The sequence below is a fragment of the Chlorocebus sabaeus genome, unplaced genomic scaffold (assembly GCF_047675955.1).
Source record: "Chlorocebus sabaeus isolate Y175 unplaced genomic scaffold, mChlSab1.0.hap1 unalloc_scaffold_362, whole genome shotgun sequence".
In the NCBI taxonomy this organism is placed as follows: Eukaryota; Metazoa; Chordata; class Mammalia; order Primates; family Cercopithecidae; genus Chlorocebus; species Chlorocebus sabaeus.
The window spans coordinates 257,688-280,973 of record NW_027327662.1 but is presented as its reverse complement, the minus strand read 5'-3'; the positions used below and the strand labels follow the sequence as shown (position 1 = coordinate 280,973).

Genomic DNA, 23,286 nt, shown 5'->3' with positions numbered 1-23,286 from the left:
TTCCAAGTCCAAAAAACGATTGGCATTTTCAAGGAAAGTAAGAAATCATCCTGCATATACGAAATATTGGGAAAAAGGTTGTTACTAATAATTCTCAAGCGACCACTCTGGTGAGACTAGGTTTCTCTGGGGATGTGTGGAGCAGGGTGTATGTACCGAGTGAGCACATCCCACCCTTCAGACTCCTTCAGCTCCTGTCTACTGTAGCAGTCAGAGGGCAACTCCTGTCCTCATCTCCTCTGAGCGACCCACTCACTCATTCACTCACTCATTCATTCACTCATTAACTCATTCACTCACTCACTCATTCACTCATTCACTCCTTCACTCGCTCACTCACTCATTCACTCACCCTTTTACTCACTTGCTCATTCATTTACTCATGCACTCACTCATTCACTGACCCATTCACTCACTCACTCACTCATTCACTCACCCATTCACTCACTCATTCATTCCCTCATTCACTCACTCAGTCATTCACTAACTCACCCTTTCACTCACTCATCCATTCACTCATTCACTCACTCATTCACGCACTTATTCACTCACTCACTCATTTCCTCATTCATTCACTCAATCATTCACTCACTCAAATCATTCACTTACTCATTCACCTCTTCACTCATTCATTCACTCATCCTTTACTCACACACTCACTCATTTATTGACTCATTCACTCACTCACTCGTTCATTCACTCACTCACTTCTTCACTTCCTCATTCACTTGTTCGCTCACTGACTCATTCACTCACTCTTTCCCTCACCCATTCACTCACTCACCCACTCATCTGTTCACTCACTCATTCACCCACTCACCCATTCACTAAGTCACTCATTCATTCACTCACTCACTCATTCATTCACTCACTCACTCATCACTCATTTATTCCCTCGGTCACTCACTCATTCACTCACTTATTCACTTGCTTATTCACTCACTCATTCACTAAGACACTCATTCATTCACTTACTCACTTATTCACTCACCCATTCACTCACTCACTCATTCACTCATTGACTCCCTTGGCAATTCATTCACTCACTCACGGTCACTCATTCAGTCATTTACCCACTCACTCACTCATTTCTCCTTCCCTCATCCACTCACTCACTCATTCACTGACTGACTGACTCACTCACCCATTCACTCATTTACTCACTCATTTACTCCTTCACTCACTCACTCACTCACTCTTTCATTCATTCATTCAGCAGCACCCATGACAGGTTCACTCTGTCCTGGGCTCTGCTGTTGCCCTGGGACTGCAGCAGGGAATAGTCAAAGATCTCTGAATCCACGGCATTCAGGGTTCAGCCAGGGGACCTTTCGAGAAGCCCAGCAGATAGGTGAAACGCCCCATGTGTGACACTGACAAGGATGTTTTAAGAGCAGCAGGGAGAGAACAGGAGTGTGCATGGAGCCCAAAATTTCTAAGAGGGTGATCTGGGGAGGCCTCACCATGCAGGAGACCTTGCAGGACAGACCTGTGGAAAGTGGGCAGAGTCGGTAGGGAGAGGAGGGCCTGGTTTGAGGAAAAAGCAGAATGGGTCTGAGGTTGTCGGGTGCCTGCATGGGCCTCTGGGCAGCACCAGGATCTGAAGGGACCAGAGGACAGGCCAGTGTGGCTTGTGTGGTGTCTGTGACACCGAGTCAGCAGAGAAGATGCCTGAATTACATCCTGATAGGTGCACCCTGACTTTGAAGCTGAGGACACCCGAGACATGGAGGTGGGGTGGAGGTTGGGGCAGAGCAGGGGATGAGGAGGGAGCCTGTTCCGGCCCAGGTCAAAGGTGGTGGCCTGGCCCCAGTGGCTCCAGATGCAATGAAGAGCCAATAGGGACTTTCCTGAGGGACTTAGATGCCAGGGTGGAGGAGCACTGCAAGGCTTCAGCCTGAGCCCGTGGGAGGATGGAGTCACCAGGAGCTGAGGTGAGGAAGACTGAGCGGTGGGGGGTTGTGTGGGGGGTGCAGAGGCCTGAGCTCAGTTTGGCCCCTGCAGATTTGAGATGCCCACTCCATGCACAGGCTGAGACAGCAGAGAAGGGGAAGAGGCTGCAGCTCAGGTAGCCCTGGAATGTGCAGCTCCACATGCTGGGGCACTGGGTCATGGTGTCCTCATGGCTGGGAGCTGCTTCCCTCCTGGGATGCCAGAACTCCTTTAGGGCACATCGGCAACTCCTGCGCTCAACACTGAGGGGAAGTGGGAAGGGCAGCTGTCCCTATGCATGTTCTCCTTCACCTTGTCCTAGGCAGGTCCCAGGCAGCACCTCCCCTCCCAAGTGGCTCCCCTTGTCCGCTGCCCCTAGTGTTCACAGCCAGACCCTAGAAGAGGGCTGGACTCAGTGGCTCACTTCTGATGAATAGAACCAGGCAAAAGAGATGGCGGTCTCTCCTGAGATTGGATTGGGAGGAGCTGAGGTTCTGTCCACTGGAACTCTCCCCCTGGCTCTTGGTAGGTGCTAGTTCTGGCAAAGCCAGTCACGCACCCAGGGCAGAGGGCAACCTGAAGCTGATGCCACAGAGAGACTGGGGCCTTCAGTCCAACAGCCTGCAAGCAACAGAATCCTGCCAGCAACACAGAAGTGAGCATGGAAGCAGCTCCTCCCCTGATGAGCCTGAGCCTTCAGAAGACACAGCAGCCCTAGGCAGACAGCTGCTGCAGCCCTGGAGAGCCCCTGGGGCAGAGGGCCCAGTGAAGCCTGCCTGAACTCCTGGCCCAAGGAGTAATCATTCCTGGGGTATAAGTGTGTGCTGGTGTGGGCCTTTGGAGTAATCTGTCAAGGGACAATAAAGAACATACACACACCTCAGGTCCTACTGGGTGGAAGCTGTATGGTCAGCACGGCATGTAATATCTTCCTCTTGAATTAGAAGATTCATTGCTAAGGCCAAAGTTAAAAAAAACAAAAACAAAAAAACCTCTAGTTGTAGCAACATTGACATACATGACTTTCAAAAAAAAAAGCCATAGCTATTCTTTTCCATCTTTGCTACAGGTATATATTAATATATGTTAATTCCCTGACTGACTGAGCAATGGGCCAAACTCATAAGAACAGATGTGTGAGGACCGTCAGTGACCACCATGACCCCAGTCCCAGCCCTTATACACAGACAGACTTTTGAACATAATCCGTAACCTTGGGGGTCTTGACACTCTAAATTTTATTGTTTTTCATTAACTATTTCTATTCCCTAAACAATACCTGTTCATCGCAGAGAAAAATGGCATTGCCTATACTAAGCAAAAGAAAGGAAATAAAATGCTCAGAAACATTTACATATGTATGCAGACTCACACACACACACACACACACACACACACGCACGCATGCACAGGCTCGCACTGTGTCTAGGCCTGCCTTTTCACTTATTTGTATGTCCTGAACATATTTCCATGTCAGTAGACACATATCTTTGTAGTGGTAACAGCAACTAAATATTATTGCAGCGCATATTTTTACCATCATTTATTTAACTCATCATATTTGAACTGTTAGGTTATATCTATCATTTTCTGTATTACAGACAATTTGATGACAAATGACCAATCCCCTAATGTTCAATATAAAAATATCAATTGCATAAGGAGATAACGGGTATTTGGCTAAAATAAAATTCAGTGTGGCCCACCTTCTCCACATGTAACATGTTCTAAAAAGGCATGAATAACTATATTAGCCCTTCTATTCTCCAGCACAGATCCTGAGCCCAGCTGTGGGTACAGGTGCTTAGAGCCTCAGTCTGCTCTTCTGCCCACCAGAAGGCAAAGGCCACTCAACTGCCACCTTAAGACAGCCAGGATTCTCCTCTCCCTTTTATTTAATAGAATAATGCTCAGGTTCACTGCATGAGAGCAGCGCTCTCTGACTTTGCATTCATCAGGACAACCAAGGTGGTTTGTTTAAAAATACACATTTCCTGGCTGAGTTCCCAGAAACTGGACTTCAGTGGTTTAATGGGGGTGTGCATAGGACAGGTGATTCAGAGGACCACAAGGGGTTAGGAATTTCGCCGTTAATTCTGGCCAAGGGAGCAATTAGACTATCCAGCACTATCCGCAGCATATTTTTTTTTCCTCTTTTGCAATGAATATTTGATGCTCAGCGGGATGAGGCCCAGGATGAGGCACACATCCAAGAAAAATCCATGCCTCTCCATCTTTTCCCCAGGATTGCCCTTTGGTGAGACTCTCCTTTGCGATTGCTTCACTTTCCCGGGTTCATAGAACAAACCTCTTCTTAGTCTCTTTTGTTGTTTCCTATCTGTTCAACAAACACCCACTGCGCAGGACCATCCTCCGGAAAGCCCTCGAGTGGGGCCGTTTGGGAGCCCTTCTTCGTGGGGTGAGCACTGAAGGAACCGGGATCCCATAAACCCGTGCTTTTGTGGGGGCTGCTCCCTCTCCCATCGCAGGTAACTGGCACCAGGCTGTTAAGCTGTGGATGGGCAACTGGCACAGTGCTTTGGATGTGCGTATTTCAGCACGTGGAGTTGGTCAGTGAAGTCAGCCGAGGTCAGCACAGTGTACGTAGGGAGGAAGGGTCGTCCCGCCTCCGCGCCAGGTCAGTCCCGTTGCGCCTCCTCCTGTCCCACTCTGACTTTCGCGCGCCCAGGCGTCTCTGAGGGTAGCGCCCCGACACTCTCCCCCACCCCAAGGATTCTTCTCCCCACGGGACGGGCTGGGGGCCCAGGAGCGCCACAGACCCCGTGGACCCGGGAAATCGCAGCTTCGTCATAGCTAAGCTCGCCGCGCTCAGCTTTTCCCACCACCTGGAGGATCCACTCTCCGGGCGTCCTTCCCGACCTCAGGCTGCAGAGAAAACTTGGGGGCGGGGATCGAGGAAGCCTCGCGCAGAGGCTCCTAGCGCAGCCCCAGGAGGAATCCTGCCGCCAGCAAGAAGCTGTGCGCACGGCCGGGCTCGGTGCTGACAACAGCCGGATCTACCGGGCCTACCGCGAGCCTCCGCGTCCAGGTGGGGTCTCCGCGCCCCAATTCCACCCCGCCCCGCCATCGGCGCTCCCCGCAAGTGCGGGGTTTCCACCGGCCCCTGCGTTCGCGCCCACTCACGGTCTCCCTTGCCCCCCCACCCGGAGATGCTCCCGGCGTTCTATTCCGCCCTGCCTTGGCCCGCCCAGCGAACGATGTGACCCCGCCCCCCTGCGGTCTCCCCTCCCCCGGTCGCTGCCCCTGCCCCCACCTGTGGCGCTCCGGGCATCTCTAAAGGCCCCAACCAGAGTCTTCCAACCCACCCGCGAGGCTAGCGCACCAGCAACGCGGCCCCACCCGCAGGGACCCCGCCCACTTGTGGTGCTACCCCCGCCTCCGCGACTTCACCCACCGCTGGCGCGGCAGCCACCTACGACGACCCCCGCGTAGGTCCTCCTGCCCACACCCGCCCCCGGCCAGCCCCTGCCCCTTTCTCTGCCCCTTTCCCTGCCCCTGCCCCTAGCCGCCCCCCCACCCCCGCAGCCCCTCCTGTGCGCTTGGGCCCCGCCCGTCAAGGCCCTTTGGCGCTAGGGCCGGGCGGGGGCGCGGGCGGGGCAGCGTTTCCGAGTCGGGCGCGCGCCCGCAGCGTCTCCATTTCCTGCTGCGCAACCGGACTAGCTACTGCCCTCGGCCTCCTCGCCTTGGACGCGGACGACTCCCGGGCCCCCAAGGGCTCCTTGCGGAAGTTCCTGGAGCACCTCTCCGGGTCCGGCAAGGCCATCGGCGTGCTGACCAGCGGGGGACATGCTCAAGGTGCGCGCCCCGCTCCGGGCGGCGAGGGAGGGACGGACGGAGAAGGAGAGAAGAGGGAGAAGGGGAGAACAGGGCGAAGGGGACGGGGGAACGGGGCAGAAGAGGGGGAAGCGATGGGAGGACCCGGGGAAAGGTGGGGAAGCGATGGGAAGAACTGGGGAGAACAGCGGCGAAGCGATGGGAAGAACTGGGGAGAAGCCCGTGCCCGGGAGCGGCAGGGGTACCTGCGGGGCGGCGGGAGCCGGCAAGGCAACCCCGGGGTCCTTGCCGGGTGGGGCGGAGGAGGAAGGGACATGGCGGTAGGAACCTCCATCCGGAAAATAGTGAGCTTTCCACCCTCTCCGGTTTATGTTTTAAATTGAGCCTGGTAGAGGGGGTCGCCTGGAGCACCTTCCGGGGTCGTTCTGCCTCTGAGCTATAGGATGGGGCCGGGCTTCCCCTCCGAATCCTGGGTACAGCGCGATCACTTCTTAAGTTGCCCCCGCCCCCCAACTCCGCCCCACGCCACCCCCCAGCATGTCGAGGAAGAAACGGCCGGATGCCCGCGGGCCTCCTGTCGCCTCGGGCCCCGCGCGGCGTGGGCAGGGTCCCGGCTGCTGCAAAGCAGGAAATGGCCGGGGTGCTCTGGGTTCCCGCCTAGCGTCTCCGAGGCGGTCCGGCAGCCCCTCGCGTTTCCGCTGGAAGATTTTAAAAAAGGGTTTCCTGCGCTCGCATGTGCTGTCGCCTTCCGGTTCGTGACAAAACCGAAAACTAAAATGGGTCCCAGGCCCTCCCCGCCAGCCTCCGCGGACGGGAAGGACCAGGAAGCGGGGACTCTGGGACGTCAGCGGCGCCGCAGCGCGGGCTCTGGGCTTCCCGTGTCCTGTAATGTGGAAAGGGCTCTCCAGTGGGGGCCGAGCCTGGGCCCACGACGCGGGCGCGCCGGGAGGACATTTAACATTGAAGAGCGGGAGGTGGTGGAGACTCGCTCCCCAGGCCCCGGGTGCACGTAAGGGCACCGGTGCCCGGGTTCAGGAGGGTGAGGCCTTCTTGGCCAGGTAGCCTTGTTAAATCTATCTGAAAATCACAGATAACTAAGTATCAAGTCGTCACAGATCATTTTAGTATCCTGAATGAGATGGCTACGGAAAACATGAAAACATCGTTACTGGTTACATGCATGATGCATCCAAAACATTGTTACCTGCACAGTGGCAGCACTGATATTTGTGGGCTTTTGAACGTGTGGACTGGAGTGTTAAGAGCCCCTCAGAGTTATGACAGTAGTTTGATTTGAATGTTCTTTTCTTGGCGAATAAATGCTGTACATTGAATTTACCCAGGAAACTAGGAAGGTGAACCCACACGAAGGACACAGGCCTGTGGGCTGCTCCAGGCGCCCTTAGGGCGTTGCAGGGCCTGAGCCATGCGCTTCCTGCTCAGCCTCCTGAGAGCCCTGACGGCGTCTCTGTTCTGCCTCACACTGGACCCGCTAGTTTCATATTCTTGTTATGGTTCCGAGGCTACAAGCGGTTGGATTCTGTGAGACACTCTCTGTCTTCCTCCTCTGGCTGCTTTCAAATGGGTCGTCTTTTTTTATAACTGATTTTTAAAGCAGTGATTGCTGGGGTGAGTTGTAGTGCTGTCCTGAACTGGGTTTTGATGCTGTGCACATCAGCTGAGTCACCAGCCCAGGGCCCTGTCAGTCCCATTATTAAGCTCTTTTCTTGCTCTTCTCATCATTTCTCAGACGCCTTAAAAAAAAAGCAAACTCCTGCTTGCCGTCACTGGCTGAGTTTGGCAAATGGGTGTTTACCCTGGAAAGAGGGGCATTTTGTCCTCTGGAACATCTAAGGCGCCCTTTGGTGAGGTGGTCTGTATCTGACCACTCTATCCCGTGGGCGTCCTTCCTGCTTCCACCTTCCCTTTCTGAACGCCTCCGCCTCCAGGGCTTTAATTTTCCTTCTGTGTGTGTGCCACGCAGAGGTTATGACTGTTGTGCCACTGCCCTGTTTTTTCTCTTTCTTTCTTTCTTTCTTTTTTTTTTTTTTTTTTGCTGAGGGCCCAAAACTTGCTGCATCTCAAAAGAAGCAATTGCATCCATTTGTTCACGATGAGCATAAACTGCTCTTTAAGGGAGACTAATTGGTAAACCCTGCTGCTGTGGGTAGACAGACAGAGGTGGCCATGGAAGGAAGGCTCTGCCTCTTGGAAGCCTGCACAACCGTCCTGCTTTCTTTCTTCAGTATCCGCGGGGGGTGGGGTGTGGTTAATTTTAATAAGCCCTGGAAACCAACAAAGCAGGAAAGTGCTAAGACATTGAGGTGTGAGATTTAAAATTACAACCAGCAGCCTCTCATTCTTCCTTCACTGAGGAAGGAAGGAACCAGTTGCCTCTTCGTTTTGGGGCTGCAGGGTATGTTTGGCAGCGACACTGGCCCTTTGTGCTGTGTGACTCATGAATTGAGATAGTTCTTTGCTAAGTGTTTTGTGCAGTAGGTATGAAAATGGAGAAAGAGGGAGCACTGTCCAGGGTGGAGAGGCGTGGAGAGACGCTGTGATACATAGCGAGTCCTTTTCTTCTGGGCTCCTGGTTTTCAATCTTTTTCTTTTTTCTTTTTCTAACAGCTTGAAAGATGGTTTTTGTGTCTTAATTAAAAGATTGAAGACTGTGGGTCAGACCCAAACTAATTCCATTGGCATCAAAGAGAAGGATTCTTTACATATTTATCTATAGGCATAATTGATTTTTTAATTTTTTGCTGAATTATCTGGTTAGTCAAATCATACATTAGAGAAGTAATATTAAAAATTAAAAATTAAAAAATGTATCTGTAAACATATCCCCCTTCCATTCCAGTCTTTGTCTCTGTGTAATTTTAGAACCTTGGGCCATGATGTACATAGAGTTTATATTCTTTTAATATCTTGCTACTTCATTATTTTCATGTTTAATCTTTGGGTTGATGTATCACAGGTCACTTGACTGTTTCTTACAGGTGTTTGGTTTAATTTTTTTTTTTCCCTTAACGCTAATGTAAATTTCAGTGTTTGGATGGTAGTTTTAGCAGAATTTAAGGCAGAGTCTCAGTTAGGGTGATGGATCGATTTATAGTCCCTAGTTTGAGGAGGAAGGTGGCAATATGCCCTTTCTTCTAAAATTGATATGTTAAATCACAATGGACATTTACTTGATTTTGAGCACTTGGGACTCCCCTGGGGTTCACTGGTATTGCAAGGTCAGGGCTGGGGATCTTCTGCTGGAGAGGCCCCCAGCGTGCCCAGCGCAGGGTCCTGAGTGCGTTGCTGCAGGACAGAAGCTCTGGGCTTTGCCCTCCAGCGGCCGTCGCTCTGGGAAGAGCTGGCTGCTCCAGGAATGAGGCCTATGCTCTGAAGCTTACAGTCAGCAGACCAGCAAAGGTCAGCACAGATGACCTTATATGAATCATTCATTTAACAGGCATTCATGGAATACACATTCCATGCAGCTGGAACTTAGAGTGGAAGGCCATCAGTTCACTGTTGTCTCAGCAGAACTTTGTCCCTGGGTCCCTGTTGAACTTAGAGTGGAAGGCCATCTGCTCACTGTTGTCTGAGCAGAGCTTGGTCCCTGGGTCCCTGTTGAACTTTGAGTGGAAGGCCATCAACTCACTGTTGTCTGAGCAGAGCTTGGTCCCTGGGTCCCTGTTGAACTTAGAGTGGAAGGCCATCAGCTCACTGTTGTCTGAGCAGAGCTTGGTCTCTGGCTCCCTGTTGTAGCCTCCGCTCCTAGGAGGTGCACGGTGAGTGTTGGGGGACCCTCCACAGGCACAATTGCTGAACAAGGACCCCTCCCAAGGGTGTCAGCCCTAGGCCCTGAGCTCTGAAGAGGAGGAAGGCATTCCTAGGGCCGACTTCCCTTCTGGATACTGAGCTCTGCCCAGAGAGAAACTCTTCCACATTCACTGCAGTGAAGTTCATACTTTAGAGACTGGGGCCTGCATTCCCCAGAATTTCATGGCCACAGGTGGTGGCCACACCATGCGACTGGTGTCTATGTTCCCTGGAATTTCCGTGGCCATAGACGGTGGCTGTACCATGTGACTGGGGTCTGCATTCCCTGGAATTTCCGTGACTGCCGGTGGTGGCTGCACCATGCGACTGGAGTCTGTGTTCCCCAGGATTTCTGTGACCACAGATGGTAGCTGCGCCATGCGACTGGAGACTGTGTTCCCCAGGATTTCTGTGATCACAGGTGGTAGCTGTACCATGTGACTGAGGGTCTGCGTTCCCCTGAATTTCCGTGGCCATAGGTGGTGGCTGTACCATGGGAATGAGGGTCTCTGTTCCCTGGAATTTCCATGGCCATAGGTGGTGGCTGTACCATGCGACTGGGGTCTGCGTTCTCCAGAATTTCTGTGGCTGCAGGCTGTGGCTGCACCATGCGACTGGGGTATGCATTCCTCGGAATTTCCGTGGCCATATATGGTGGCTGTACCATGTGACTGAGGGTCTGCATTCCTTGGAATTTCCATGGCCATAGATAGTGGCTGTACCATGTGTCTGAGGGTCTGCGTTCTCTGGAATTTCTGTGGCTGCAGATAGTGGCTGTACCATGTGACTGAGGGTCTACATTCCTGGAATTTCTGTGGTCGCACATGGTGGCTGTACCATGCAACTGGGGTCTACATTCCCTGGAATTTCCTTGGCCACAGGCGGTGGCTGCACCATGCATCAGGTCCTCTGTCTCAGGAGTTGGTGCCATTGTCTCTGTTACTCCCTCGCCTGACACAGAGAGGCAGTTCCTGACTTTATCACTCCCAGGAAACACACAGGCATCTGTTTTGGATCCTTGTTTTCTTTCCCCATCACTTTTCTCATCAAAGGGAAATTCACATCCTCTAAAGCTGAAAATGGTGTGGGGCCCCCTGGTGGTCTTTCCAAGGCATTATCAGCAGGTAAATTAGATCATGTGGGCCAGTGTACCTGAAGTGAAAACAGAAAGGTAAGTCGTGTCACTAAACTTTGCTGGGAGATTCAGGGTCTTTTTCAGTGGCAGAATCATCCAAAGTAAGTTGTTTTTTCACTGCAGATCTAGATGGTTGGCTGTGTCGGGATTAAACTTAGCCAGTGTCGACAGAGTGTTGCTTAATCCTCACGGAAGGGTGTCAAGTACATTGAAGAATAGCTGCCGAGTCTGCTATTGTCGGGAGAGGGGCAGGTACGTCTCTCGCTTAGCCCAGTGCTGCAGGAGGCCAGGCTCACGTCAGGCTGTGCGTGTGAGTGGGTTGGATTTTTAGCACTCTGGGACGGTAAAGCACAAACATCTATTTTTAACTTGTGGGTGACCTTCTTCTGTGCTGCTTGAGTCTCTGTGGGCCTTTCTCTGTTTCCTTCCTGAGGAGTCTGTGCCAGGGTCCCAAGCGTTCTCTGGGCTGCACCTCCGCACCTGCCCAGTGAGGAGCCTCCTCCTGGTGGCTGTGGGACTGGGCTGGGCCCACACTGTCAGCATCATCTGGGGTAAGCAAGCCCGCCCTTCCACACCTCAGTGTCCCCAGCTGTTGAACAGGGCTAATCAACTGACCGTCAGGATTAATGGGGATCAGATGCGCTCATCTCATAGCCCTGTTGGTAAATAGCCACTTCCACTCTGTCCTCCAATGTGCTACTCTAGACTTTTTCTTTACCTCCATTTAGCCAGGTGATTCGAGGTGACAGTGACTATCAAGAGGGATGTACAGAGGAAATCAGTGGAAGAGAGCTCGAGGAGCAGACATGGGTGCAGGGAGCACAGTGCGTGAAGCACGGATGCAGGGAGCATAGGCATGGGGAGCACAGATAGGTGTAGGGAGCATGGGCATGGAGAGGACGGGTGCGGGGAGAACGGGTGTGGGGAGCACGGATGCCCGGTGCACAGGTGTGGGGAGCACGGGCGTGTGACGCATGGGTGTGGGGAGCATGGGTGCTGGGAGCACAGGTCATGGAGAGCATATGTGTACTTGCTCTGCTCTGACAGATGCTGCCGAGCATGTACTCTGTGCTCAGATGGGTCAGAGCCTCAGTGCCTCTTTTTTAAAAAAAAAAAAAAAATTCTTTTTTTAAAGATAGTACTTCTGTCTTCCTGGTGGCCCCTTTTAGTCGATACTATTTTAAGCCTGCTTTTCCAGAGAAAAGCTAGGAAGGATGGCCTATATAGGTTCCAGTCTGGGCATATCTGGAAGAATGGGTCTCTTTTAGGTTTGAGTCTGGCGTACCTGGGGACATCTTTGAACCTCCACTCAGAGTCCCAGAACCACGTGTAGAGGCTCCCCAAATGTCTGCTTGGACTTTCCCCTCTGCTCGGGGATGATGAAGAGCAAAACCTCACCCTGCCACGACCTCTGGGGTCCTCCTTCCTGGAGGGCAGTGCCTTGGTGACCAGCGTGTGTAGGAGTCTGAGCTGGCACCTTCGGGCTATGCTGTGCAGCGGGGGCTCATGCCATGGGGCATTCTTGTGTTCTGCACCGGGACTGGTGATGTTGGGTATCCTCATGCACTGTGGACCACATGGGGTGCACATGAGCCAGACAGCTCCCGGAATTCGGAGCCTGGCTCTGTCTCAGGCCACCCACCTGTCTGTGGCACTTCTGAGGGATTGTGGGGACCGTATGAGTCTGTGTCCCCACCCTCACTGGCTGGACACCTGTGCCAGGCTGGAGCTTTATGTTTCACCATCCCCTGTTCCGAGTTGTGTGAATATTTATTTTCATTACCTACTCTCATGAGCTTTCCTTTTTAAAAAAAAAAAAAAATCGGAGACAGACTTTGAAGTCCCCTGGCCCCACCGTTCGTGGACCTAATGGTATTGCAGAAATTATGACTTCAATTATGTATAATAACTGGGGCTACTTTAAAAGTCATGTAAAGGAACAAGGTGGAGTAGCCATTTCAAGCTGTACATCATGCTGGATTCTTAAGTGAACATTATCAGGCTTTCAACACATTTTCTCTTTTTATTTACTTTGGAGAATATAATGGATGCTCAGAAGCTGTTGGAATTTAGTAAGAGGAAGTTATCCTTAAGAAGCTATTTAAGCAAGGGGACAGTTGGAGTAAACGTAAATTATGAACACACACCTATTCCAAACCAGAGAAATAAAAGCATCAACTGTACTGGGGTTGAAACTTGAGTGCTAGTGTGTCTTTCCTGCCCACAGTGACTCTGACAGTGCTGTGGGCAGGAAATTCTGGAAAGAAGACTTGGTGCCAGTGGTAATTTTTGTGACGATTCATTTGCTTTCAGCTCAAGTGACTATAGTCTTACTTGCAAATGGCTAGGTCTCCATCAATGGGCCACAACACTGACATAGGACAAATGAGAAATGACCCTTGGGTTTTTAACAATTATTATTTTTAATGGACACATTGTAGTACATATCCGTGGGATACAGTGTGATATTTCAATACATATTTTTCGTGTGTAATTAGCAACTCAGGGTAATTAGCATGTCCATCATCTCAAACATTTGTAATTTCTTAATGCTGGGAATATTTTAAAATCCTCTCTTCTAGCTGCTTGAAAATATACAATAAATTGTAAACTATAGTCACCCTACAAGGCTATAGCACACTAACCCTTATTTTTACTATCTAGATGTAATTTTGTATTCATTAGCCAACCTCTCCCTTTCTGCCTTCCCGTCGCCCTTTCCTGTCTCTAGAAGCCACTGTTCTACCTTCAGAGGGTAGAATATCGTTTTCCTCATAGAGATCTTTAACCTTCTTGATTAGATTTCTTCTGAGGTATTTTTATTTTTATTTTATATTTTTGTAGTTAAATGGGATTGCTTTCTTGATTTCTTTTTTCACTGGCTCGTTGTTGGTCTATAGAAATGCTACTGATTTTTATATGTTGATTTTGTATTCTGTAACTTTACTGAATTTGTTTATCAGTTCAAAGAGATTTTTGCTGGAGTCTTTTTTTTTTTAAATATATAAGAGCACATTGTCTGAAAACAGACAATTAGAGTGCCTCCTTTCCACTTTGGGTGCCCTTGATTTCTTTCTCTTGCCTGACTGCTCTTGACTAGGACATTCAGTGCTGTGTTGAATAGGAGTGGCACAAGTGGGCGTCCTTGTCTTTTACAGATCTCAGAGAAAAAGCTCTTAGTGTTTCCCCATTCCCCATTATGTTAGCTGTGGGTTTGTCACATATGGCCTTTATTGTGTTGAGGTATGTTTCCTTCAGTGCCTCGTTTGTTGAGACTTTCTATCAGGAAGCAGCGTTGAATTCTATCAAATGCTTTTTCTGTATCTATCGAAATGATATTATGGTTTTTGTCCTTAATTCTGTTGATGTGATGTAGCATGATTATTGATTTGTGTTTGTTGAGCAATCCTTGCATCCTGGGATAAATCCCACTTGATCATGGTGTATAATCTTTTTGATTTGCTGTTGGATTCAGTTTGTTAGTATTTTGTTGAGGATTTTTGCATCTGTGTTCATCAGGGATATTGACCTATAGTTTTCTCTTTTTATTGTGTCCTTGTCTTATTTTGGTATCAGGGTAATGCTGGTCTTGAAGAATGAACTTAGCAGAATTCCTTCCTCTTCATTACTTTTGGAATAGTTTGAGAAGAATTGAAATAAAAATGTGTAGAATTCAGCTGTGAAGTCACCTAGTTCTGGGGTTTTCTTTGTTGGGAGACTTTTTATTATTACTTAGTCATACATGTTACTCATTATTGGTCTCTTCAGGATTTCCGTTTCTTCTTGGTTCCATCTTGGTAGGTTGTACGTGTCCGGGAATTTATCCATTTCTTCTAGATTTTCCAATCTGTTGACATACAGTTGTTCAAAATAGTCTGTAATGATCCCTTGTATTTCTGCGGTATCAACTATCATTCTCCTTTTCTGTTTCTAATTTTATTTCTTTGGGATTTCTTTTTGTTTGCTTAGTGTAGCTAATGGTTTGTCTATTTTATTTATCTTTTCAAAAAACCAACATTTCTTTCTTCATTTTTATATTTGTTAGTTTCAAGTTTATTTAGTTCCTCTTTGATCTTTGTTATTTCTTCTACCACTTTTGGATTTGATTTGTTCTTGCTCTTCTAGCTCATTGCAGTTCCTTGTTAGGTTGTTTATTTTAAATCTGTTTTTTAAATGTAGGAGTTCATTGTTATAAACTTTCCTCTTAATACTGCTTTCGCTGTATACCATAAACTTTGATATGTTGTGTTTCTGTTTTCATTTATTTCAAGAAATTTTTAAATTTCCTTCTTCATTTCTTCATTGACCCATTGGCTATTCAAGGGTATATTGTTTAATTTCTATGTATTTATACAGTTTTGAAAGTTCACCTTGTTGTTGATTTTTTTTTAAAATTAAACTTTGTGTTCTAGGGTACATGTGCACAATGTGCAGGTTTATTACATATGTATTCACGTGCCAAGTTGGTATGCTGCACCCATTAACTCATCATTTACGTTAGGTATATCTCCTAATGCTATCCCTCCCTCCTCGCGCCTCCTCCCTCCCCACAACAGGCCCCGGTGTGTGATGTTTCCTTTCCTGTGTCCAAGTGATCTCACTGTTCATTTCCCACCTATGAGTGAGAACTTGCGGTGTTTAGTTTTCTGTCCTTGCGATAGTTTGCTGAGAATGATGGTTTCCAGCTGCATCCATGTCCCTACAAAGGACGTGAACTCATCCTTTTTTATGGCTGCATAGTATACCATGGTGTATATGTGCCACATTTTCTTAATCCAGTCTGTCATTGATGGACATTTGGGTTAGTTCCAAGTCTTTGCTGTTGTGAATAGTGCCGCAATAAACATACGTGTGCATGTGTCTTTATAGCAGCATGATTTATAATCTTTTGGGTATATCCCCAGTATTGGGATGGCTGAGTCAAATGGTATTTCTAGTACTAGATCCTTGAGGAATGACCACACTGTCTTCCACAATGGTTGAACTAGTTTACAGTCCCACCAATAGTGTAAAAGTGTTCCTATTTCTCCACATCCTCTCCAGCACTTGTTGTTTCCTGACTTTTGAATGATCGCCATTCTAACTGGTGTGAGATGGTATCTCATTGTGGTTTTGATTTGCATTTCTCTGATGGCGAGTGATTATTGTAGCAGGACTAGCCGCAGACAAAACATGATGGAAGGCTACATGCATCAGCTAACAGAACAAAACGTTTTACAGTGCTTTCTCAAACAATGTCTGGAATTTACAGATAACACTAGTAGTTTTGGTCAGGGGTTAATATTATTATTATTATTTTAACCACCAGGGCCAGGTGGTGGTGCCAAGGTCATCTAGCTATTTATCTTACTTCTGTTTCCTTCCAACTTTTTGTTTTCTCCCCCTTCTCCTGTCTTATAAACTAGGGAAAAAGGGAGATGGGGAAAAGCTGGGAAAGACAACAGGAGAAGTGGTGGTCTCCTTCTATATTATGAGCATTTTTTCATGTCTCTTTGCATAAATGTCTTCTTTTGAGAAGTGTCTGTTCCTTGTTGTTGATTTATAGCTTTATTCTGTTAGAGTCTGAGAATATCCTAGATGTTATTTCAATTTTAGAAAAAATGTATTGAGAATTCTTTTGTAGCCTAGCATGTGGTGGACTCTAGAGAATGTTTCATGTGCTGAGGAGAAGAATGTGCATTTTGTATCTGTTGGATGAAATGTTCTGTAAATGTCTGTTAGGTTCCTTTGGTCTACACTGGACTTTAAATTTGATGTTTTGTTGTTATTTTTTGTCTAGATGACCTCCAGTGCTGACAGTGGGATTTTGAAGCTCCTACTATTGTTGTGTTGGTATCTCCCTGTCTCTCTCTGTCTCTCTCTCTATATATATATACACACACACATATATATATGTGTGTGTGTATATATATATATGTATATATAAATTTATTTGAGACAGAGTTTTGCTGTTGTTGCCTAGGCTGGAGTGCAGAGGTGCAATCTCAACTCATTGCAAACTCCACCTCCTGAGTTCAAGTGATTCTCCTGCCTCAGCCTCCCAAGTAGCTGGGATTACAGGCATATGCCACCATGCTGGGCTAATTTTTTGTATTAGTAGAGACAGGGTTTCACCATGTTGGCCAGGCTGGTCTTAAACTCCTGACCTCAGGTGATCCACCTGCCCCCACATCCCTCCCAAAATGCTGGGATTATAGGCGTGAGGCGCCACGCCCGACCTCTCTCTCTATTTAGATCTACTAATATTTGCTTTATATATCTGAGTGCTTTGTTGTTGGGTGCACATATACTCGTAATTGTTATATCCTTTTGCTATTTTGATCTCTTTATTATATAATTACCTTTTTGTCTCCTTTTTACAGTTTTTGACTTAAATTGTGATTGATCTGAAATAAATATGGCTACTCTTGCTCACTTTTAATTTCCATTAATGTGGAATGTGTTTTTCCATCCCTTCACGTTTAGTCTATGTGTGTCTTTGCGGCTGAACTGAGTTTTTTGTAGGCAGCATATAGTCGGTTTTTCTTCTTTTAAATTCATTCAACCCGTCTGTATCTTTTAATTGGGAATCTTGGGATTATTTTGCTATTGATATCACAGTCCAGACATTAAGATTTTCTCACTTAAGGTGCTTGTACACAAATTAATATGAAGAGGAAGTAGAGTTTTTCTGTTGTCCTTTTGAAGAGAGTGATGGATTATTATTTTGACTTCATGCAAGTGAGGGACTCACCATGCCTGTTGGGATTTTAGAATTTCTTTCCTGTTATTAGGAAGAGCAATGATCTGTAATGGGTTCCTGGAATCATCCAGTGATGGTCTGAATATCTTAAAAGTTTCCTTTCATGTCTCATTTTCTATTTCTCCCCTAGTAACCATGCACCCGGGGCAGGACATGGCCTTACATTTCCTTGGTTTCTTGATGATTTCTTAGGTTTAGTGTTTGACACTGTTAGGATTCTGGATAAAATCAGCCCTTCTGGGAAGTGTGTAAGTCAAACAAGGACTTTCTGGTGGCGTTATACAGGTTTCCCATGCCCCATGAGTACAGGAATAGCTCCCTGGGGAAGGAGAATGGGCACATGATGGCAGGGAGCCATTCTTGGATGGTCCCATCGTTCTGTAGAAATTGTCGTGCAGGAAGAAGAAGCACGTGGCGAATGAGCTGGTAGTGATTCTGCTGATAGTTTTGATCGTTATGATTTGCTCCTAAAAGGTGATGTGGGATGAACTGCAATATTTAGAATGCTGACATTCCTTGAAACAAAGATATAGAAAAAGGCTTATAATTGCATGATGCCTTGTAGTTTTCAGCTGCTCTCATGTGGATCCTTTTTCGTCCTTCTGAAATGCTTTCCCAGGAGAGAGCGTTGTTTTTCGTGTATAGATGAGGAGCCTGGGTTTCAAATGGTTAGGAATTCAGCACACACATTGGAATCTTTAGTTTCCTGGAACATTTTCTATTCAAGTATAGACCACATGGCCTCTAAAGGCTGGCTCATTCTTAACACCGTGATTGGGGATCCAGCCTCATACCTGGGGTGGGTGGCAGGAACTCCACAGCCATCCTGGGTGCTCTGGGGTGGGGTGGCTGAGCTGTGGCAGCCCCTCCCAGCTGAGCAGCAAGGCTGGGGAAAGCTCATTCCATTCCCCTTGGTTCTAACCAGGTAGAGGCTTACACTGCACATTTCCTTAGCTGGGAACTTTAGAACTTTACATTTAAATCTAATCTGTGATCCAGGGGGTAGACACATGGGTATTCACTGTACAATTCCTACATTTTTTGTATATTTAAAATTTTTTTTTATATGTGTCATGGACGACAAAAGAAATGAGACCCCTTTGAGTTAGCTTTTCTGTATAGCATCTTCTAGAATCAGGAGGCTGGACAGGATTTAGTTCCATCAGAAATCTGAATCTTTCTGGTCAAGAGACGGCACATTAAGTTCTTGGTTGTGTGGTTTCTGGGAAAGAAATATTCTAAATGAGTTCCAGGAATCACCTCTGTGGGATTTCTACAGGAAAAATGACCACTCTTGAAGCTTCGCTGTCACTAACAAGAATAATGGTGACGGTTTCTAAGCTGTCTCCAGCCAATCTTTAGTTCTTTTATGCAGAGTGCTTTTATTCCAAGTGAAGTGCCCTTCTGTTTAATAGTGACCTCCAGTTATTACAGGGATTGCAGCTGCATTTGATGGACGTGAACCTGCTCATCTCTTGCTCCCCAGCTTCGCCTCTGGGGTGCATGGCAGGAGCTCCACAGCCATCCTGAGTGCTCTGGGGGTGGGAAGTCTCTAGGGGGAGTGGACAGTGCATGGCCGGGACGTTCCTGTCCGATGTTCCACACTGGTGTGTGGGCGTCTCTGCCCTGTTTCCTCCGTCCATGCATCTGTGGCCTGTTTTCTCCGTGTGTGCCTCTGTGGCACGTTTCCTCCGTCCATGCGTCTGTGATGTTTCTTCTGTCCGTGCGTCAGTGGCGTTTCTTTCGTCCCTGCGTCTGTGGCACTTTTCCTCCCTCCGTGTGTCTGTGGCTTTTCTTCCCTCCGTGCGTCTGTGGTGTTTCCTCCGTCCGTGCGTCTGTGGTGTTTTCTCCGTCTGTGGATCTGTGGCGTTTCCTCTGTGAGTCTGTGGCCTGTTTTCTCCATCCACGCTGAAGGCCGTCGCTTCTCTCTAGTCACCACTTACTGATCGCTCCCTGTGTGCTGAGCCTGTGTCAGGCATGTGGCGTGTGTCACCTGTGTGGCAGGGTTTTGCGTGACACACAGGGACACACGCTTGGGGAGCTGCAGTGATGGGGTCATAGCCACGCAGCTCAGCCCTCGGTCTGAGGGTCTTGGTGCCCACCCAGCTCTTCCCGAAGCAGCCTGGGGGCAGATCCCAGCTCTGCTTTCTCTCCTCGAGGTACCTCATGAAGTAAACTAAGCAAATCGAAAGTAGGAAACGGTTGTGAAATGAGGTCTGGTTTCAGGTGTGTGTGGTCATTTTTCTTTACATGTTTACTTCACATACCCCAAATGATATACTTTCCAGCTGGTATAACAATTAATTACCAGCCATTACTAGTACAAAATTCCATGAAGGATATTTGAGGAGGGCATAGTCTCAAAAACATGCTTGATTTTCACAGTTGTGATTTGCATGATAAAGCTGTCAGGACTGTGACTTTCTTTTGTTATATTATTTTTATTTTTAGACCCTTGGGAGGAAGTTATTTAGTGATTACTTATAATTGTGAAAATAATGTAATGATTACAGAATCTCATTAGAATAAATATTATATTTTCTGTTCCTTATGTCAATGAAATCATCTTAATCCAGGCCGATGTTGGCAGGAATTGTCACGTTTAAAATGGGTAAGATATTTATGTGATGTGACGACCTCCCGTATTGTCTCTGGAACATATCAGAACTTTCATCTCAATTCTCACTTGTTGACACCCTACCCTGTTTTGTAATTATTCTTGTTTGCATCAGAATTTTGAATCCATGTACCTGAGATGATACTTACGTATGCATGTACGCATGCAGGTGTGTGCATGTGTGTATGCGTGTGTATGTGCGTGTCCACGTGTCCATGTGCACGTGCATATGCATGTATGTGTGTGCATGTGTACGTGTGTATATGAGTGTACGTGTCTGTGCATATGCGTATGTATGCATGTATGTGCGTATGTGTGCATGCATGTGCGCTCATGCACACACGTGTACATGTGCATGCACGTGTGCACGTGCATACACGTGTATGTGTGTATGTGTATGCACATATGTAAACGTGTGTGTACATGTATAGGTACGTGTATGCATGTGTATGCATCTGTGTGCGCACAGATATACCTTCCCCTTTCATACAGGCTGTTTTGAGTATTGCTGTTAGGCAGTGACAACTTTCTGTTTCCTCAGTCAGAAAATGGGTAGCTCATCATTAATAAAGATGAGCATTCAACATCAAGAATAACTAAATACAAATGAAATTGTCACATTAAATAAATAAATTGCAAAACAAAGGCAATGTTCTGTACTATGTGTTCACATTGAACTTTCTTTTTTTTTTTTTTTTTTTTTTTTTTTTTTTTTTGAGACGGAGTCTTGCTCTGTCGCCCAGGCTGGAGTGCAGTGGCCACATCTCGGCTCACTGCAAGCTCCGCCTCCCGGGTTCACGCCATTCTCCTGCCTCAGCCTCCCGAGTAGCTGGGACTACAGGCACCCGCCACCTCGCCCGGCTAGTTTTTTTTTTTTTGTAATATTTAGTAGAGACGGGGTTTCACCGTGTTAGCCAGGATGGTCTCGATCTCCTGACCTCGTGATCCACCCGTCTCCGCCTCCCAAAGTGCTGGGATTACAGGCTTGAGCCACCGCGCCCGGCCCACATTGAACTTTCTTATAAAAATTGGTGTGAATGTTTCCCACTTATTGGAAATCACATGACTAGTTTAAGCCAAAACGTGGAATATTAATTAATTCTGTCTTCAGATCACTTTTGCATATTTATGATTGATCTGTTCTGCTGTTCTGGAAGCTCTGAAAACCACTCTGTCTTACTCTAGCTGGTGCCACGGTTGTGAGAATTCAGGGAAACAAGGTGTTTGCCAGTTTAAGTATTTTAGATCTCAAACTGCCTCTTTTCTGCATCATAAACCAGTCTTAAAGAAAGACATAGTGTGACTTGTAGTGAATTATATCAATTTTATTTTCTGTGGCTGAATCATCACTCTACATTGTGAATTAATGTTATCTTTCAGATCGTCTTCATAACACAGGGAGGTTCTCTAGTGTTGAGTGCAGGTTCAGTGAAAGTACTAACACTGTTACTACGGACTTAAACAGACTTGTTTTCTGAGGTGATAACCTTGGAGTCAGGCATTCAGTGTCCGCCCATCTCTTGGTTCCGAGTTCTCGGTCCCCTCCCGCTCTCCTCCCCCTGTACCCTTACTACTGTCTTACCTTCTTTTTGACTCATAGGCCCTCGGAAGATGGTGTGTTGGGTGCAGGTGCCTGCTCTGAATCTTTGATAACTTTGGGAGAGAACTTTTTCTTTGGAGCAAGACCTCTCTCAATAAACTTTCAGTAGCCTGAGTATCATCTGTTGTGTGAACTATTTGTGGAAAATGTTCAGCATTTTTCCTTGGATTTTGACTGATCTTTCTCCACCTGCCAGTTTCTTCTCAGTTTGCCATGTCTGTACCCTCACCAACCCGTTCCAGCCCTGGTTACATGTAAAGTATTTGAAGCAGAGCTCTGCAGATGAGAGAGTGTATGTCACCCCCCGAGTTCCCTTTCTGGCCTCTGAGTGTCGGTTGTGTTTTGTTCCGAGGGACGACTCTGAGGCTCCTGGCCCCTGTTTTGGAGCACCCCACACCAAATTGGGTGTAAAATGAAAAATGGGTTTATGCTGTATTATTGTAATTCATAGAGTAGATGATAAAAATGCTTGAATCTGAACAGCAACTGAAAATGAGGACATGGTACCAGTTTGGATGTTAGACGACTTTCTTGAAAAAAGTTTTCATCAAATTTAGAAACTGTGTGTGTGCTGTTTTCTATTTCATACTTAGAATATGTATAGTGTGTGTTGTATGAAGGTGTTGTATGAGTGTGTTGTGTTGTATGTGAGTTGCATGGGTTGTATGTGTTGTATGTGCATATTGTGTTGAGTTGCACTTATTGTATGTTTGAGTGTTGTGTGTTGTATGAGTGTGTTGTGCATGTATTTGTGAGTTGCATGCTTTGTACGTTGTATGAGTGTTGTGTGTTGTATGTGTGTATGTGTATGTCGTATATGAGTTGCATGTATTGTGTGTGATGTATGAGTGTTGTGTGTTGTATGAGTGTGTTGTACATGTGTTTATGGGTTGCACGTGTTGTGTGTTGCATGAGTGTTGTGTGTTGTGAGTGAATTGTACATGTATTTGTGTTGAGTTGCGTGTGTTGTGTGTATGTTGTATGTGTTATATGTTGTATGAGTGTGTTGTACGTGCATGCTGTGTTGTGCGTGAGTTGCATGTGTTGTATGAGTGTATTGTATGTATATGTTGTGTTGTGAGTTGCATGTATTGTGTGTACGTTGTATGAGTGTTGTGTTGTATGAATGTGTTGTACGTGAATGTTGTGTTGAGTTGCGTGTGTTGTGTGTGTTGTACGTGCATGTTGTGTTGAACGTGAGTTGCATGTGTTGTACGTGAGCTGTTTGAGTGTGTTGTATGTGTATGTTGTGAGTTGCGTGTATTGTATGTATGTTGTATGAGTGTTGTGTGTGCATGTTGTGTTGTGAGTTATGTGTGTTGTGTGTTGTATGAGTGTTGTGTGTTGTATGAGTGTTGGAGTCCGCGTGTTTCCTAAACAAAAGAATGTACACACAAGACAACACAGGACAAGAATACATGGCTTCCACGCTCAGAGCCTCCGCCTCACTTTATTTATACTCCATAAACCCCACGTCGGCAGAAAGAACACAATGCAAAACAAACTTTCTTTACCCAGATGTAACCTTCTGCTTAGTTCCTTGTCTCTATGCTCTTCCTTATTTGTCCACCTTCTTGGCGCCTACGGGAGTTCATTAAAAGTTCAATTGGAGATACTGTCCTTGAGCCCTATCTATTCTTAGCATACTGTTT

General features: G+C 47.0%; 1 protein-coding gene across 6 annotated transcripts in view; it reads left to right on the top strand.

Annotated features, from left to right (window-relative positions):
• Positions 1–4,342: 4,342 nt before the first annotated feature.
• LOC140711234 (presequence protease, mitochondrial-like) overlaps positions 4,343–23,286 on the top strand; it is a 55,218-nt gene continuing 36,274 nt past the window's right edge. For 3 of the 6 annotated variants that reach the window (XM_073014160.1, XM_073014159.1, XM_073014158.1), the window contains exon 1: positions 4,343–5,748. The gene's annotated coding sequence lies outside the window, so the exon portion shown is untranslated. The remainder of the gene's footprint in view (positions 5,749–23,286) is intronic. The other 3 variants (XM_073014157.1, XM_073014162.1, XM_073014161.1) reach the window with 2 other exon arrangements.